The sequence below is a fragment of the Mixophyes fleayi genome, chromosome 7 (genome assembly GCF_038048845.1).
Source record: "Mixophyes fleayi isolate aMixFle1 chromosome 7, aMixFle1.hap1, whole genome shotgun sequence".
Lineage (NCBI taxonomy): Eukaryota > Metazoa > Chordata > Amphibia > Anura > Limnodynastidae > Mixophyes > Mixophyes fleayi.
In genome coordinates, this window is record NC_134408.1 from 40892128 (window position 1) to 40909963 (window position 17836).

At 38.0% G+C, this 17836-nt stretch overlaps 1 protein-coding gene across 2 annotated transcripts in view; it reads left to right on the forward strand.

The window, feature by feature from the left end:
- The first annotated feature begins 1351 nt into the window (after positions 1-1351).
- Positions 1352-17836, forward strand: part of GPRC5B (G protein-coupled receptor class C group 5 member B) — a 57208-nt gene continuing 40723 nt past the window's right edge. For both annotated transcript variants that reach the window (XM_075179729.1, XM_075179730.1), the window contains exon 1: positions 1352-1650. The gene's annotated coding sequence lies outside the window, so the exon portion shown is untranslated. The remainder of the gene's footprint in view (positions 1651-17836) is intronic.

The window sequence follows — 17836 nt, forward strand, 5'->3', positions numbered from 1 at the left end:
TTAATTGATATTTCGATTTGAACTGTGGCAGGTTAGGATTTCTAAAGGGGAAAATAACAGATGTTGTATTTGAGTTTCACTTAATTTAATTGGCATCTAATTGAATTTACATGGTAAATGTGACTTTCACATTCAATAATAACATTGTCAAGACACTATTCCCTCTTTTGTATATAATGCTTCATTATACCATTGTATTGTGTAGAAATAGGGTAACGCAACTTGCACATTTATTACCAACACTGTGAAGCCACATCTCAATGCTTCCACACCTGTTGCTCCTGAGGTAAATCTGCCATACATGCGAGTGCTGTAGAGCTGGATGCATCATGAGATTCTTCAACTGAACGTATACACATATATACGCTTAATGTGTGTCTTTTCCTGCTAATGTTCCGGACGTCCAACTCTACATTAGGCCCCGAGTGTTTAAAGTTAATACAAACTTATGCAAAAATGACCACTGCCTGTAATAGCTGCCAGAGGTTCCAGAAAGTATTGACAGGAAATATATTTGTTTTTGTACATTTTTATTACTTCATGGTTTACTGTGTAATATTACCCTACTTAGAATTTAGGGCAAAACAATAAAATACTCTGAAGAGTTTACAATCTAAGGGGCATATTCAATTGTCCAAAAGTCCTGCGGCGTTAAAACTACTACCGTTATTACGGTAGTAGTTAGCTGGATTTCAGCTCGCGGCTCAGGGAGCTGCGAGCTGAAATACAGCGAAAAAATGACCGTATTAACGGTAATAGTGCGCGGACCGCGGGATTTTTGGCGTTTTCGCCGACAATTAAATATACCCCTTGTTAGTGGATAATTGATGTCCACTACTGTCAGTCACTGTTAAGATTATAGTTGTGACAGAAGAACAAAGCATGTCTACTGACACTGAATGAGAGTATGTCAGCCCTGAAGCTTCATGGCAAAGAGGAATCTCTGCAGAATCCATCACACAGATCTGGCCGCTGTCTCCAGAGAACTGTAACAAGTTACTAATCTTGTATAACACATTAAACAATAACTAATTAATAGATCACGATAGATAAATATACATATATATATATATATATATATATATATATATATATATATATATATATATATATATACATATATATAAAATAAATGGTCTATTACAATCAATACAAAATGACCTAACCTACACTTAGCAACATGTGTTTGCTGCACTACTGCAGGGAATGCGAGGGGAGTCTGCCTGCAATGAATCTACCATGCATTTCTGCATTCCAGCAACAACAAACAAAAGGCAATGCATGCTTCACATGCTTATGAAGGTGGTCGCGTCACGTTGGGAGGAGGGGCTTTGTCTCAGGGGGCGGGGCTTGTGGCAGCTCTGGTACTGCAGTAAACTGTAGAGGTGTCAGCATTTACTGAGGCTTTTTCACTGCTCACAATTCTAGGCTCACTCTCACAAAAGAGGGGCATAGGAGGGAACAAAAGCAGCCCCATTTAGGATCATTGCAAATTGGGCACCAAGGTCTACTGCAGCATCAGCCAAAAAGGATTTTTAACTCCTAGCTGTGGGGAATCTGTTCACTGGGGTCCCAGCTTGCAGAGATGTGACTCTTCACTGTGCATGAGACCAAAAGCCCCTGCACAGCCTGCAAATCACACATCTAACTGTAAGTTATGCTTCCAGACTCCTGCTCTGGCTATTCCTGAAGAGGTGTAATGCAGTTGGGCTTGTGAGTGCATAGAAGTGCCTGCACACAGATTACCCTGTGCTGTATTAGTCAAATAATCTGCGTGCTAGTATGTAGAGGATCATGTACATATACTGTGTATATAGATGCACGAGAGATGCTAGTGGAAATAAAGCTGGTAAGATATGTATCTATATTTACGTGGATATTGTTTGACTTTTTTGCCTGGAAAATGATTAGTACACTGGATAATCTGTTTGTGATCGAGCCTAAGTACATGATCCTATTGATTGACACACGCTGTGCATGTAATATAAATATACATATAGAGTATTATATACACATATGTTTTTAAGAATAGGAGCGAAGTCAATAAAACCAAATATTGTTTATAAAAAAAAATATGTTAATTTAAATGTTCAGGATAGGATGCACCCTGTGTGGCTAGAGGAGTCTTTAAAGGGTTAAATTGAATTAGATTGGGTACTTACACATTGCTCAGTGAGGGGAATAACCCGTACGTACAACTACACTTTGACTGAGGGCTATGAGTTGAATGTAAATGCCTGGATGTATGCAGCAGTGTTTATTCTTAGTTACTGTGTGTAAAGAGTAACGGGGTAAAAATATCATTCATTGCATAGTAATTGTAGTCATTGCAAAGTAAAAGACGCATGGCAAATAGTAAATAAAATAATAAATAATAGTAAATAAAATAATAAATAACATATTTAATGGTAGTAATATGATAAGAGAGCAGATCATGACCTATCCAGGCTGCACATCCACACACACACTGCGAATCCAGGGACATAACATATACCCTATATAAAAGAAAGTGGTGGGTCATGCGCAGTGCAAAGAATCTGCCCCAAGCAGGGGTGCAGATGAGCCACAGAGGCAATGGATATGAACTAACTTGATCACTTGTAAGATAAGTCTTATCTAGTTGGTGGGACATGCACTGATTTTGCCTAAATACAGGGATATCAGTTCTGTCTGCAGGGCAAAACTGCACCAATTAAAGTTAACTCTAAATATTGCAGCTCCCAGTACTGCAAGTATGTTTTGGTAAAATGTTGATAGTGTGAGGTGTACTTATACAAGCAATTGTTTCATGGTACCGCTGTAGTATTTAAGTAATAAATTAATGTGTGAAATGGGTAATACCACACAAGCGTCTCTTTGTTCCCTTCAGTCATATAGGGTCCTGCTATTGTCTGTGGAGGCCAACGACCCTCTCTTATTATATAAGCAGACTAAAATGTGTTTCCCACAGGTCAACATGCAGCTCACTGCACTGCATAGATAACCACTTTGCAGCAATCATTGACCCAACTGGTTCCTTCTGGTTCCAGCTTGCAAACATGGCTTCTCACAGGATACAGCAAACGTGGGACACCAGTTACATGGCACTGTTTAGTTTAAGACAAATACAGATACCTCTTGTGCTTCCCCCTGACATGTGGTATAGGTTAAACTGTTCCAGAGCAGTCTTGCTGCAAGGGGTCAAGAGGAGATTAAGTTACCCCTGGCCTCCTAAAATCCTAAAACAAACCTAATGAGCTAATCATAGAAGATGGCAAAAAATCTCTAAGTGTTTGCCACAAGAGGGATCCCCAATGTCTGCAATATTTCACTGTGATTAGTGTTTATGCAGACATCAGAGGAACTTAAAGTGGGAACTGCTTTGCTCTATACATCCAGATGAATTGAAGAGTACATTGATATACAACTTACTGACTGAAAAAATAGTCTGGATCAAAAATCATAATTCAGAAAACACTTTTAAGGAAGTTACTTGTATCCTTTCTTGCTATTTCCAAGGAATATGTGTGACCTATACAGAGGAACATTTTATTATCAATATTATTATGTTTAATGCACACTTTTGAATTTTAAAATATTTATATGTGTATAAACTAATCAAATAAACAGACACCAAACATGACTTTTCTTGTGTGACCTATACTCATGGGTCAGTAAAATGTATAATATTTATAATATTCATAGATTTCGAGAATCAGCTCACTATATAAAATTAGACTTGGAACATAGATCATACTCTGTATAAACTCAGGACATTTGTGTAATTCACTTGGTGCTTTATGCAGTAAGAATAACGCATCACACTTTGGGTCTGTTAGCAAATATTTAATAAAAGGGTTCGTTTTATCGCAATTAATTTGCAGGTATGTCAAGGACGTATTTAGGAAGTGAAAACTCCATTCATACATTCCTCCACTGTTAACAATGGAAGGTAAAGGGAGGGTGGCATTGAAACCTAGGTTCTCACCCAGTGGTGCTTGTGTTTTATTGAGATAATGGCCAGGGATACTTTAGTAAACTCTGGTTCTCTCACCAAAATACAAGCCGGGGGGGGGGGGGGGCATTCCTGCGCACACTAAATAAATACATTTTACACGATTTACCTTCAGATCTGTGCTCTTCATTTGTCACAAAAGCTGTAAAGATTGTGACTCTGTACACGCCATAGAGATCTATGGACACTGCTGGTCTGAGTGCATACACACTACAGAATTGGAACAACATGATTCCATCGTTGAACGAGATTTTTAGTTCTTTCTAAAAATCATATGAAACAATACGATGAGCTTTGCAACGATAATCGTTCATTGTTGCAGTGTGCACACTAATGCGATATCGGGCTGAACGTTCATTTATTTTGTGAATGGGCTGATAATCGGCTGAAAACCCTGTAGTGTGTACCCAGCCGTAGTCATGAACACCTATCGTTTAGGCAGGGTTAGGGCATGAAGCCTCCGAAGATGACATGAGTATATTCACAATGTTATTGGACTGTATTTGGGATCCTCTCTTTTGATAAATATCAACTTGTATGACAGTGGAAAACAGCCAACCTAAAAACATTGACATTCTCAGCAGAAACATCACATTCCGGGAACATATCTTTAAATCCTCAGTCTGTCCCTAGAAGATAGGAATGGTTGGCAACTGTGGCTGAATATATCCTTTAAGTCATAAAGTCTGGAAGAGTAAGGGTTAAAGAGAACTGAAAAATATGAATGTTTTTCTTACTCATGGTGGTTTTTCTCACAGCTGACATGTTATGTATTGTCCCCCGACCTGTCTTGCTATATGTGGTGATAGAGCAGATGACCTGCAATAAGACATACTATATAGATTATTGGACGAAAAAAATTGTGGACGATCCTCAGACATATAGCAGATTATTGTGCATATACTCATTAGATTTCCGTACACATATGTTTTTCTCGGCTGGGGGATTCCATCATTACTTAAGTAAACAACAACATGTTTATGTAGGATGTGGCTCACACAGTGCATATAGCTGCATTGCATCCCATTAATGAATGGCCTGCACATCTCATACCCTGCTGTGGACTATGCTCACCCTCTCTATAGAATCTGAGATCCCAGCCAAAAAAAAGAGTCAAATGTTATTATGCAGGATAGAAAGGTGGGGGGCCCTCCTTCTGCATACTAAGCAGATAGGCTTTGTTATTCATCATCATTTTAGAAGCAGATGTCTGAGACGTGAAGTCGCATCATTCAGAGTTAACAAACCTCTCTGAAGGGATTCAGCGTGCAGAGTGCAATGCATTTGTCACTGTGCTGATAATGTATTCCTTGCTGAAACACTGTAAATATCCATATATCACATGCTTTTGCAGTTTCTGATTAGCGATTTGCTATGTTACATAGAGGTGCACTGAACAATTCATCTGCATAGTTAATTATTCTTTATTATGTCACTGTATAGCATTATTTTGTGTACAGCATGGGTGCTTGATTGATTACCATTTCATAACGTTATTTGGTGGTGCCCTTGCTATTTGTGGACAATAATCATAGTTTCTTTTAAACAGCTCAGTATGACAGCTTTTGCAGAGCCATGTGGAAATATGGATGTAAAGAATGTTCATAATGCACTATTAATTATGCTCACATATTTTAACATGTTTAAACATGTACAAAGTCTTCTCATAAATAAGTTATGTTTTCTCAGTTATTATTACTTTGAAGAGCAAAATAAGTTTATGGAAAAATATTTGCAAACATTTTTGGAAATGTTGTTTACTAGTGTACTATCTAGATGTTGGTTCAGCCTGTAATAGAGAAAACCTAATATCCCTTCGCCACAATAATCATCCTTCCCCAGGCTACTGTCCACTCAGTTCCATCAATGACTATCCAATGACCACAGTTTTCTTTTAACATTCTCCTAGATGTCAGGAGCCAGCAAGGGTAATTATCTCCTGAAATGGGCAAGTTCCTGACTTGGCGGCCATCTGGTTTTACTAATGGGTTTTTCCTTAAGAGGGGTGTTGGGGAAATAATACTATCTATAATATCTGTGGGAGCTACAATTTTGTTGCACTGCTGAGGTAAAATTCAGTATTATCCATAGATAGTAAAACAACAGCACCCAGTTGATAGTTCTAGAGATGCTCACTGACCCTCGTGAACTGGTTTTGGTTTTGGATCTGGATTAGCTTCGTGTTTTGGTTTTGGCAAAACCGCCCTTGTGTGTTTTGGTTTTGGTTTTGAATTTTTTAGGAAAAATCCTACAATATGCTAAAATCACATATTTTTTCTCCTTTTTTTTTGTTCCTACATTATTATTAACCTCAACACTAATTTCAAGTCATTTACAGTCAATTTTGACCACCTCACAGATCACAATATTATTGTCATACACTTTCTGACAAATACTGGAGCGACCTGGTTGGATGGTAAGCGACAGAGCAATGACACAAACACACGGCAGTTCCTAGCACATCTAGGAAACATTGGCACACAGCAGTGGCAGAAAAGAGAAACGGTGCAAGATGGAATTGTCCTTGGGCCCGCTCTCCCTCCCACCCACCGTTATTTTGGATCTTAAAAAGGAATCCAAAAATCGTGAGATCCGACGGCGTAACAATGACGTTTTGCATCATTTTTTTATTCCATGGGCGCGCAAAAGTACCGAGCCGAGCAGTTCGGGTGTGCTCGGTTCTCGAAGGAACCGAGCCTGAGCATCTCTAGTTTATTCTTCAAATTGATGGCAAACTATTACAAAGCATTATGTTTTGAATACAACTTGAATCCTACACAGCAAGAACAGACTTATAATGCACATTTTATTTTCATGTTGCTATTTTTATTACTTACAGTTATTTTTATTACATAAATTAAATTTGTTCTAATTTGTTTTGTAGTCTAGAAAATGTTGTAATATGAAAATCAATTTATACAGGGAAAAGTCCACAAACACACCTCCCATTATAGTCACCCTATTTAGCTATTTAGTAAAGCCATTGATCTGTTCTTTTCAATGGGGATTGCAGAAACAATAGCCTATTGAGGTACTACAGGAAGGAATAAGGGTGAGGTACAGAAACCTCAATGCTTTTTTAAAAGAATAGGGTAAGTGAGTTACTTAGACAAACAAAACCATTGTATATGTGTAGACAAACTGCACAATTACAGTTTGGTGATATTGCAAAACAGAATGTTTGCTGAAATTCAGTCATGTTAGTTGCTATGGATGGAAGTTTAGGAATAATGTTGGTTCAGTAATAACGTTCAAATACACTGTGTCTTATTTCCAGGGACTGTCCCAGGTTTTAAGGATGTTTCCCTGTAAATATCCCTATTTTTCAGCAATGAATAACTATATGAAGCCTATTTTTCTACATATTATATGAAATTCTCACCATTAATTTTTATTCACTTGACTTTATAAGTTAATATTTATTGAGTATTTGAAATGCAAATAATAATACATCAAAATTCAAATTAAGGAAACATGAAATTCTGGAGATTGTGGTGCTCCAAGGCCAGTGCTCGGGACACATTACTGGACACTGGGCTTGATTCATTGAGAAAAGTAAGTAAAAAAAATGAAAAAAGTTTTCTCCTGGACCAAACCATGTTACAATGCAAGGGGTGCATATTAGTTTATTGTTTTGCACATAAGTTAAATACTGGCTGTTTTTTCATGTAGCACACAAATACTTGATAGCTTTATGTTTACACTGAAATATAAAGATGATCTGTGACATGCCCTACTCTAACTATAAACCTGTCCCCACATTTTCAATTACCTCACCCTCCAATGCAACATGGTTTTGCCAAGGTGCAAAGTTACTGTTTTTTTGGCTTTACTTTCCTTAATGAATCAGGCCCAGTTTGTCAGAAAATAGGAGAATCAGCCTTATAGCCCCCAAGAGGGTGATTTTCTCCCATATAGCAGCAAACCCGGTCATTCTAACATCTTGGAGGAGGAGGAGGGTTTACCAGTAACGAAGCCCTGTGTGCCGATTGTATCTCCTCTATATATTAACCTATTACACTGTAAACAGGCAATGAAAGCATCACAACATTTTTATTGTTCTCATGATATACAATCCACTGTGAGAGACATCATCATGGAATCCCAAGTAGGTTATACCAACAGCTATATAACTGAAGCTTGTTTTATTTTCTCTTTGTAGGTGATAGATGGTAATACACAGCAACATCGCAAACAAATCCGATTGCATTTCAGTTGCCAAACAGGACACACCTGGCATTGCCCTAGAGAGCCATTCTTGTGTGGTCTGTCCTGTAATTCCCTTATCACTCCCCAAAAGCAACAGTTTGGGGCATGGGGGTGCAGCACAGAGTGTGTACTGACAGCATTGAGGGTGGTTTTTGATTTTGAGGTGTGGTCGAGATGAACCAGAAAAGTTAAGTGGACATAGAGGGAAGAGAGACACACCCCTCACTGGACACACCCCTCACTGGACACACCCCTCACTGGACACACCCCTCACTGGACACACCCCTCACTGGACACACCCCTCACTGGACACACTATAGTCACCTTTGTTAAGTATGGTTAAGTGAATAACATTTTTGATGTGACAGTGCCTTTAACACTTTCACACATATGAACAGATGTCCCCACAAAAGTTTAAAAATCTGTTTTCATCTTTTTGGGGATCACTTTCTTTTTTAAAGTTCTCCTCAGAGACCTCGAACAGTGTAAAAATAGCAGCTGCTCTATGACACTTTCTGTTGCACATTGGAGGTCTACCGGCCATTCATTTCACAACTCCCAATGTCAAACAGGAGTGGAGGAATCTCATTGTGCAGGAATGTTTACATGGACTTTAGTGGGAGAGTCTGCAGCCTGTATTACTCCACTGCCACAAATATCTGGTTCACATTCAAGACACAATAAATACTGTGCTGCAAACTAATTCTACGCAAACTGATATATGTTATGACATTTGTATGCATTAAATTCATTTCAGGGGAAATAATAGCATTCCATCTTACATTTTAGACTGTGCTTTATCAGTCGGCAGAGAAATACATAAAGCACTTTGGAAATTGACTGTTCTAAAATTGTTCTGAAAAGATGTTCTTCAGCAGCAGCTTCTTGTCCTTCTGCCCTGACCATCTCTCTGGTGAGCCCTCTTGCAGCTCATCAGTGAACCACTCCAGGGTAGCCTACTAGTCTGTTCACTTAGTCTATAGATAGGTTCTGTGAAGGCCGGCTAATGTACTGTATTATAGCGTTGCGTTGTTTTCAGTGATTAACTCATCGCAGTCATATTTTGTTCTCATAAAACAGCATTGTACAAAACAATGCTTTGTTTACAGACGTGTGATATCAGTTTTTCACACTAATCTTGGAATAACGGGTGATTTGACAACACAGCAGGTAACTCTTCCAGAAGCGTTACAAGGTACACACAACGTATCATAGCACAAGTAATGGCAGTAATAATTTGTAAGAGACAAAGATTAAAGGCTATTACTGCTTTACTTTACTACCTGCGCCAGGTTTGGATGCTATGTCTCTGTTCCGGTGTTGCCCAGCGGAAATCTACAAAAATTGGGGTTCCTTCATTTCATAATAATTATTGATGTGTGGTGCAGTTTTTTTGCACGCAGGGAAAATACTGACTGTCCCTACATTTTAAATTCGCCTCCACCTCTAATGCAACATGGCGTGCCAAGGTGCAATTTGCTCCCATTCTTTGCTTTACTCATACTTACCTACTTTCTTCAGCTCCCTTCCGGGAGCCAGCCAGTGGAGGGGGGCGTGAAGGGGCGGGGTGGCCGAAATCGCGTCATTTCGGCCCCGCCCCCTGTGACGTCATGACGCAAATTGCGTCATTTGACAGCGGGGGCGGGGCCAAACGCCGCGATTCACCGGGAATCGCGGCGTTTGGGATCTAATTCTGCCCACTTCACTAGGAAGTGGGGCACTTCCTAGTGAAGTGGGCAGAATTCGGGAGATTGCCACACTCGCCCGGGAGTCCGGGAGACTCTCACAAAATGCGGGAGTCTCCCGGACATTCCGGGAGAGTTGGCAAGTATGGCTTTACTTCTAACTCAAAATCAAGCCCTGCGTGTTTGAAAAAGTGGAGATGTTGCCTATAGCAACCAATCAGATTCTAGCTGTCATTTATTTAGTGCACTCTACAAAATGACAGCTGGAATCTGATTGGTTGATATAGGCAACATCTCCACTATTTCTAACCCGCAGTTTAGTAAATATACCCCGTAATCTGTGTTTAAAATTTTCGGGTGTTAACCATACTTAAGGTTACCCACAGGTGTTAAAATCATGCTTTTACTAGGGCTTTTTGTAAGCTGTAACTTGGTATGGGGATGGAACATAATGGTTCTAATAACCCAATAGCCATTTCCACTTGCACCTGCGGTCAGGTGAGGCGGTAGCAGGTGAACACAATAAACTCAATGGTAGTGTCCTCCATTGTCCCCTCCGACAGACTGCAGGTGCAAGTTCTGTTTACATATCACATATCAAACACAATTGATTTTCACAATTCTTTTTTTTTTAGAAGAATGTCAAACATGTACACATCAGTAAATAAATTAGAACAAAGATATGTTTATACTTAATAATCATGAACCATGACACATAGTATGAGGAAAGTCGTCATCTGTGAGTTACTGAAGTGAACTAAAAATATGATATCACACATAAGATACAAAAGCCTGGAGAGACCGGGGCAACACAAGCACTCTCCTAGTCCAGAAAGATAGGATGAAAGATTGCATGAATATTCTAGTTTCGTACCAAAGGGTGTGTTGAAAACATTTTTGTATTTGTTCTCTCAGCGGGACTGACAAAGTGCCAACAAAGCTCTCCCAAGTGTCAAAAAACCTCCCAGTGTATTTTGTTTTTTGGAAGGAGGCTTCCAGCCAGTCCATTTTCATGGCAAAGAACAATTTTTCTTTAAAGAGGTCCAGTGTGGGGGATGTGCTCTGGATCCACATGTGGAGGATGCATTTTCTTGCCACTGCTGAAATAATCAGCAGCAGACGTCTGCCACCTCTGGATGTGCGGGTATTTGGTGGGAGAATGCCCAATATAGCCCAGTCTGGTGTGAAAGGGAGATAATTTACCAGATCAGCAGTAGCGAACCTCCACACGCGTATCCAGAACCCTCTAATAACCGGACATCCCCAGAAACAATGAAACAAGTCTGCCCCTCCCATCCCACATTTAGGACACCTATCATTATCTGACAGACCCATAGCCAATCTGCGATGTGGAGATATATATCCCCTGTGAAATATGTTGAGGAACATTTCTACATATGTAGAGGCTGGGAGTAATCTGATCGAGATGTTTAAGTTTTTAAGCAAAATTTCATTAGTTAAGTGCGGGAATGTCAATAACCATTGAGCAAGGCCCGAGCGTATGGTAGAATAGCCTATGTTGTTTCTCAGGAGTCTATAATGAATTGAAATAGCTTTTTGTTTGGGGGATTTAGAGAGTAGTTTATTGTCTAATGGGTTATCCCAATCTATGTCTGAGAAAAAAATAATAAGGCTCTTGACATAATGTTGGGCTTGGAGAAATGTCATCCCGCAAGGGCCTAGAAATGGAAATTTTTCACTAGCTTGGGCATAACGCAATGGTTTCTTGGTTGATTTATCCATCAATTGACCCGCAGAGTATGATTTTCACAATTCTTAAACAATCAAATTGAGGTATGTGTTTGCTGACTAGCTCAGTAAAAACTGTTGTATAGAACATATATTGTGGTGTGCGCCACAGTTGTTGTTTCTAAACAACCTGATCTAAATAATCAAATGTTTCAAGAGTTTATTGCTCCATGTAAGGTGGAATAATTCACAGACTTCATTGTTTTATGATCACAGTGTTCTTTTAGAAATGGCAGTATATTCTTTAGACATTATCGTTTTTTTCAATTTAGAACAACCCCTCTATTATATGTAGCATATAATATACAGATAATAGTGGATGGAAATCCAAGTTGTGATAGCTTACTGTTGGGTGTACAGTAGTCCTTATAATATAGAAGTTTTCCCAATTAACATTGAAGAATGCTCCTATTATAAGCAGTGACATCAGAACTCACTGTTTATACATATATTATTTACAGGAGAATATACACCTGTAACATCACTACTGTCTTCTATTATAACAAAATTATTATGGAGGAATTAATGGACAGCTAAACCGCAAAACTGAAATTTTCAGGTATGAACCGTGAAGATAAAATTTACTTTTCTCAGTAAACCTAGTATTCCACTGCAACTCTGTTAAAAAGTAAAGTATTAGGGGTATATTTACTAAACTGTGGGTTTGAAAAAGGGGAGATGTTGCCTATAGCAACCAATCAGATTCTAGCTGACATTTACTAGATTCTACAAAATGACAGCTGGAATATGGTTGCTATAGGCAACATCTCCACTTTTTCAAACCCGCAGCTTAGTAAATAAACTCCTTAGTTTCTTACTCCACTAAAGACAGCTGAAACTCCTCCCAAATGTTTAGAAGAGTGTCCTAATAGGATCTGATACAGGTGAAAAAGCTGAGATTGCAGTCATCTGAGTTACTGTGGCATCACCGGCCTTGTCTTTTTGTATGTGTGAATCAACCAATCCACACAGTGCATTTTTGCAAAGCAAGTCTGTCATGCTGTCAATCACACTGTGTTTGCTGTGACTTGAGTTATTTCATTTATATTGTTAAGCTCATCAACATACAGTCTACATTAATGTGAAACAAGTGACTTTAATTATAGATATAGGATATTTTGATAAGTTGTAATAGATGATGAATTGCACTGCCTTAACCTAGTCAGCCCATGTAGCAAACAACCAGATTGATAATCAGTTGATTGTAAGGATCTGGTTGTCCAGAGATCAATAAGAACCATCGGATTATACCACAAAATTACAGTGGTAGTAATTACATGTAAATTTGATGTGCATGGGACAGGATGATCCTATTGAGGGCCATACACTCACAGCAATGTCAGATCAATTTACCATCTGTAATTTTTTAAAATGTCAAGAACAGCTTGGTTAACCTAGAAAATTAAAAGTTCCTCACCACAATCTGCCATATTTGTCTGAGTTTGTGTCACAACAGTGATATTGATAAATAAAGTACCAGGTTAGCAGTCATGTACACTATTACAGATTTGGTTAAATCTCTTTAGCCTATTGAAATATCTAACATATTATAAAGGGCTGAGCTTAAAATATGCTGTTTCACTTACCAAGCAATAACTAACTAGTAATCTTTGGCATCTCTGCTTCAGGTTAGAATAAATAAATACATGCAGCAGAAAGTTTCCTGCACTAGAGCATGTAAAAAAAACCTACACCCCTAAAATAGACTTAGGGCTAGATTTACTAAGCTGCGGGTTTGAAAAAGTGGGATGTTGCCTATAGCAACCAATCAGATTCTATCTGTAATTTTGTAGAAAGTACTAAATAAATGAAAGCTAGAATCTAATTGGTTGCTATAGGCAACATCCCCACTTTTCCAAACCCGCAGCTTAGTAAATCTAGCCCTTAATGTTCTTCATATAATACATTTTTGTGGCCACCATTTGTTTGGTGTATTGATTTACAATTGATTTTTTTTTATGTTATTGATTATTCAAATCACCAAATCGCATTCCTTGCATTTGAGATATTTGCAGGAGTTTTCATGCTTTACTAATATATTATGGAATTTCTTTATTATTATGGAATTACTTTATTATTATTATTATTATTATTATTATTATTATTATTATTATTTTTATTATATGGAAATAATCAAATTACTACTAAAAAAAAATAAAAAATGATTTTATTTGCTAGAAAAAAAAAAGATTTTTGCAGCTTGAAAACGCTAATTGATAATGGTCTGTTTTTCATGTTTTAACAATATCCTAATTAAAAATGAAATCTTGCATAAAGGTTATGTGCACACAGCAAATGCCCTGGGATTCATGTGAGAACATTTTAAGCTTTCATTTAAACCAAGGGAGTTTTACACTTCCGTAATATAAATAATTTTAGTAATGAAAGGGAAATTGATGTTGAGATAAGCATTGTAACATTGTATCTATGTTTTGAATTTTCTTAGAATCTCCATGGGAACGGTGTGCCAAAATAGTTTGGTCACAAGAGGATTTCATGCTTACAATAGGGCAATTCAAAAAAGTTTTACAAATGTTTCACTTTGTAGAGTAATGTATGGGATCATGTGCTGATGTCCACTTATGTGGGATGGGTGCTTTGCAGATCTTGCAGTCTATTTCATTGACATAACATATGATCAGAGGGGGTCAGATCATGACACTTTAATATTGGGCAGCATGGTGGCTAAGTAGTTAGTACTTCTGCCTCACAGCGCTGGGGTCATGAGTTCAATTCCCTACCATGGCCTCATCTGTGTGGAGTTTGTATGTTCTCCCTGTGTTTGCGTGGGTTTCCTCCCACACTCGAAAAACATGCTAGTAGGTTAATTGGCTGCTAACAAAATTGACCTTAGTCTGTCTCTCTCTCTCTCTCTGTGTATGTTAGGGAATTTAGACTGTAAGCTCCAATGGGACAGGGACTGATGTGAATGAGTTCTCTGTACAGCGCTGCGGAATCAGTGGTGCTATATAAATAAATGGTGATGATGATGATTACAGGTTTTCTAGTACATTGAGTCAACTGGTATAACTCAAAGAAAGGAGGAGGTTTCGTTGTCAGAAAAACATTGTTTTCTGTCCCAGATTCCTAGGAGCCCCAAATGAGCTATATACAGAATGGACATACTCCTAGGGGGAGAGGGGGGGTAGTGCACCCATAAATAAAATTACACATAATTAAATGTCGGCGAGTTGCTGGAGACTTTGGTTTGGTCCCATTGTTAGTCTTTTAAAAAAAACATTCCCCAAAAAACAATTAGACTGGTACAGGATGACTGATTACGAACAAATATTGTCCTTGCAAATGATAATGTGACGTTTGAGTGAAGAGATTGCCTTGTTAATGAAGTAGAGGGAAATCAATGTGTATTTATTGTATTTGAGATATGAGGGTCATTAAATGTGTAGCAATAAACAATAAAAAGTGTGTGTTTGGAAATGGTATTTAGAGATAGATCGCGATAGAAAAGTATGTAGCAGATTTGGCGGTCAGACCATGGTTTCAGTGCTTTAGAACATAGCTGCTTCATCGACGTTGGTAGATACGAGTGCAAACCACTTATACCAACTTGCCTTGGTCTTGAGGGGGCTGACGTAAGCAGTAGTTCCTGCAATTGTCACATATAAAAATAAAGTATATGGACACAGGTTGCACAGGGTAAACGTGTTAATAAAGTGGAGTAAAAGGTGCACAATGTCAGATAACACATATTTTTTAATTAGAAAAATGTTTTGTTTTTTTGAGCTTTTTGAATGGAAAGATTATCAGCACAATGCAACATGTTTTTAGTTTTGTTTAAATTGCTAGAGTTCTAAAAAGTGCACAGGAACGAAGATCACTTTCTTGCTCTAGGTCAGAAAATATAAAAATAACATTTATAGACAGCTATTATAAAGAAACCAAAAAATAATATGTGATCATTTTTCGCACAAATCCTACCAATGTCAAAATTTATGCTGGATAAGTCATTTTAATGAAGCCTACTATATTATCCTAAGCTACTTCCACAGGGAACCGGAAACAAATCAAAGTTTCTCTAAACTGTGACTAGATAATTCTAGGATAAGAATTATCTAGGATAAGAATTCTGCCCAATCTATGGCAGGACAGGACTACATATTTACATGAGGCATCTGAGACACAAGAGGCATGTGGTTCTGCATTCATATTAAACTGAGTGTAGAAATAATAAAACCACCACATTTTGACAATGCAATTTTAAAGCAAACTTGTAGAAGTCCTCAGATGTAAGTCGGACAGTACATATTATTATTGTCCTTTAGTTATATAAAAAGTGTTGTACAATTAGGGAGAAAAACTGGATACAGTGTTATAAGACAATTCCAACTAAAATGAATCCATTCCCACCCCCAATTAGAAGAACTATGAGTTCTCATGCCAGGGACCACTGCAGTTCAGGGGAACTCTCCACCTCCAACGCTCCTCCTACATTTCTTGCATCCTCCATGACAACCAGGAGAAGGGAAGGGTTCAAGCCATAGTGATATCATTTCTAACACTGGTGTTGATTGGACAAAGCTTCTGCTCTGTTCATTCATGGCCTCTGGCAGGAATTAATAGTGTAGTTTGGGTTTAAACTGTTCCTGGTTGTCAACACAGTGCAAAGAAATGGTGAGATTAAGTTCTCCCGCGGGGGTCGCTGGCAGGCATAGGATCTTCACAGTTCTGCTGTTTGGGCAAGGTGGAATGTTAGCTAAAAAATATATTATTTTTTTTATAAAATTATATTTTAAATGGAGGAGGATACAATGAATAAGAAATTGAGAGGGCCCTAGTCACTAGAGCTTACAATCTCTTGTTAATGCAAGTATAGGCACAAATAGTTTCACAAGGATGCAGTTGTGCTCTGTGGACTGAGAAGACATACATGAGCAGAGATGTACATAGAGGAGTAGATGTAATGTTTAGTTTCAGTTGGCAAACTAATAAAGGTTGTAAGCGGCAGATAAAGGTGTTAAGGTATTTTTCCTTCATTGAGGTAATTATTGGTTTGGGGATTGTAGAACTTTAATCTGCGCGGTTATTGCCGGCTGTCTGGGTAACAGTCTCGGGAAACCACACAGTCTATAAAGTAATCACAACACATTAAAGTATATATTATTCATAAGGAAATTGTTAAGGAGAATGTGGTTGATATCTTAGAGTTATGCATAAAGCATATATTAGGCGTATTTATCACACTGCTATTACCGCATATCTGATACATATAAAATTATACAGAATTCTAAGTCTATAAATCCTAATGTCACAGGGCAATTCTGTTTGTACTCTCCACCTTTCCTTAATAAGCAGCTAAATTCAGCTGTATGTTTTGTATTAATCATACTATAGTAAACATTTAAAATGTCAAATAAGCCTAATGAAAATAGAAAGAAGGATTCTAATTCAAAAGTTTAGTTGAATAACACAGAAACTACTTTAACATTCCTTTATTTACAAATAGCTTCATCAAAGGTCACTAATAATTCAACAGGTTATATCAAGTGTGCCAATCCAACATTCCTGTATGTGAAGTATTGTTTAAGAGGATCACTTGACTTAAGTGATCTATAAGACAGGTGTGTTGAATATACCAGAAAGGACTTTGACACTTCAGAGACTTTACACTTAGGGGTATATTTACTAAACTGCGGGTATGAAAAAGTGGAGATGTTGCCTATAGCAACCAATCAGATTTTAGTTATCATTTATTTAGTACATTCTACAAAATGACAGCTAGAATCTGATTGGTTGCTATAGGCTACATCTCCATTTTTTTTCAAACCAGCAGTTTAATAAATATACAACTTAGGCCCTTATTAAGCGATAGTGATCTAAGTTTTTTATTTCTATAATTGTGTTGTGTGCAGGACGGGTAATGTGAAAATTCTGTCTCTTTTGTGTAGAGACATTTCTGCCTGTCACAGTGAGGTTATTCACAAACACAAGATAGCCATGAGTAGCCCTTAACGGTCCGTTCTGCTCTCTCCACCTTTCCTCTCCCTCCCACCCACATAACCAAATTAAGTAATTCTGTCTGCAGTATGCAAGGAGAGTGGAGCAGATGGAGGTAGGAAAGGAATTTCAGCATGCCAGTCTAGGGAGAAGGTCTTATTGGAAAAGTCCAATGGAGGTGCTTCAAATTGGCTTTAACAGCTCTCTGAAGCGGGCGTGTCACAGAATGTAGAGAAAGGATCTG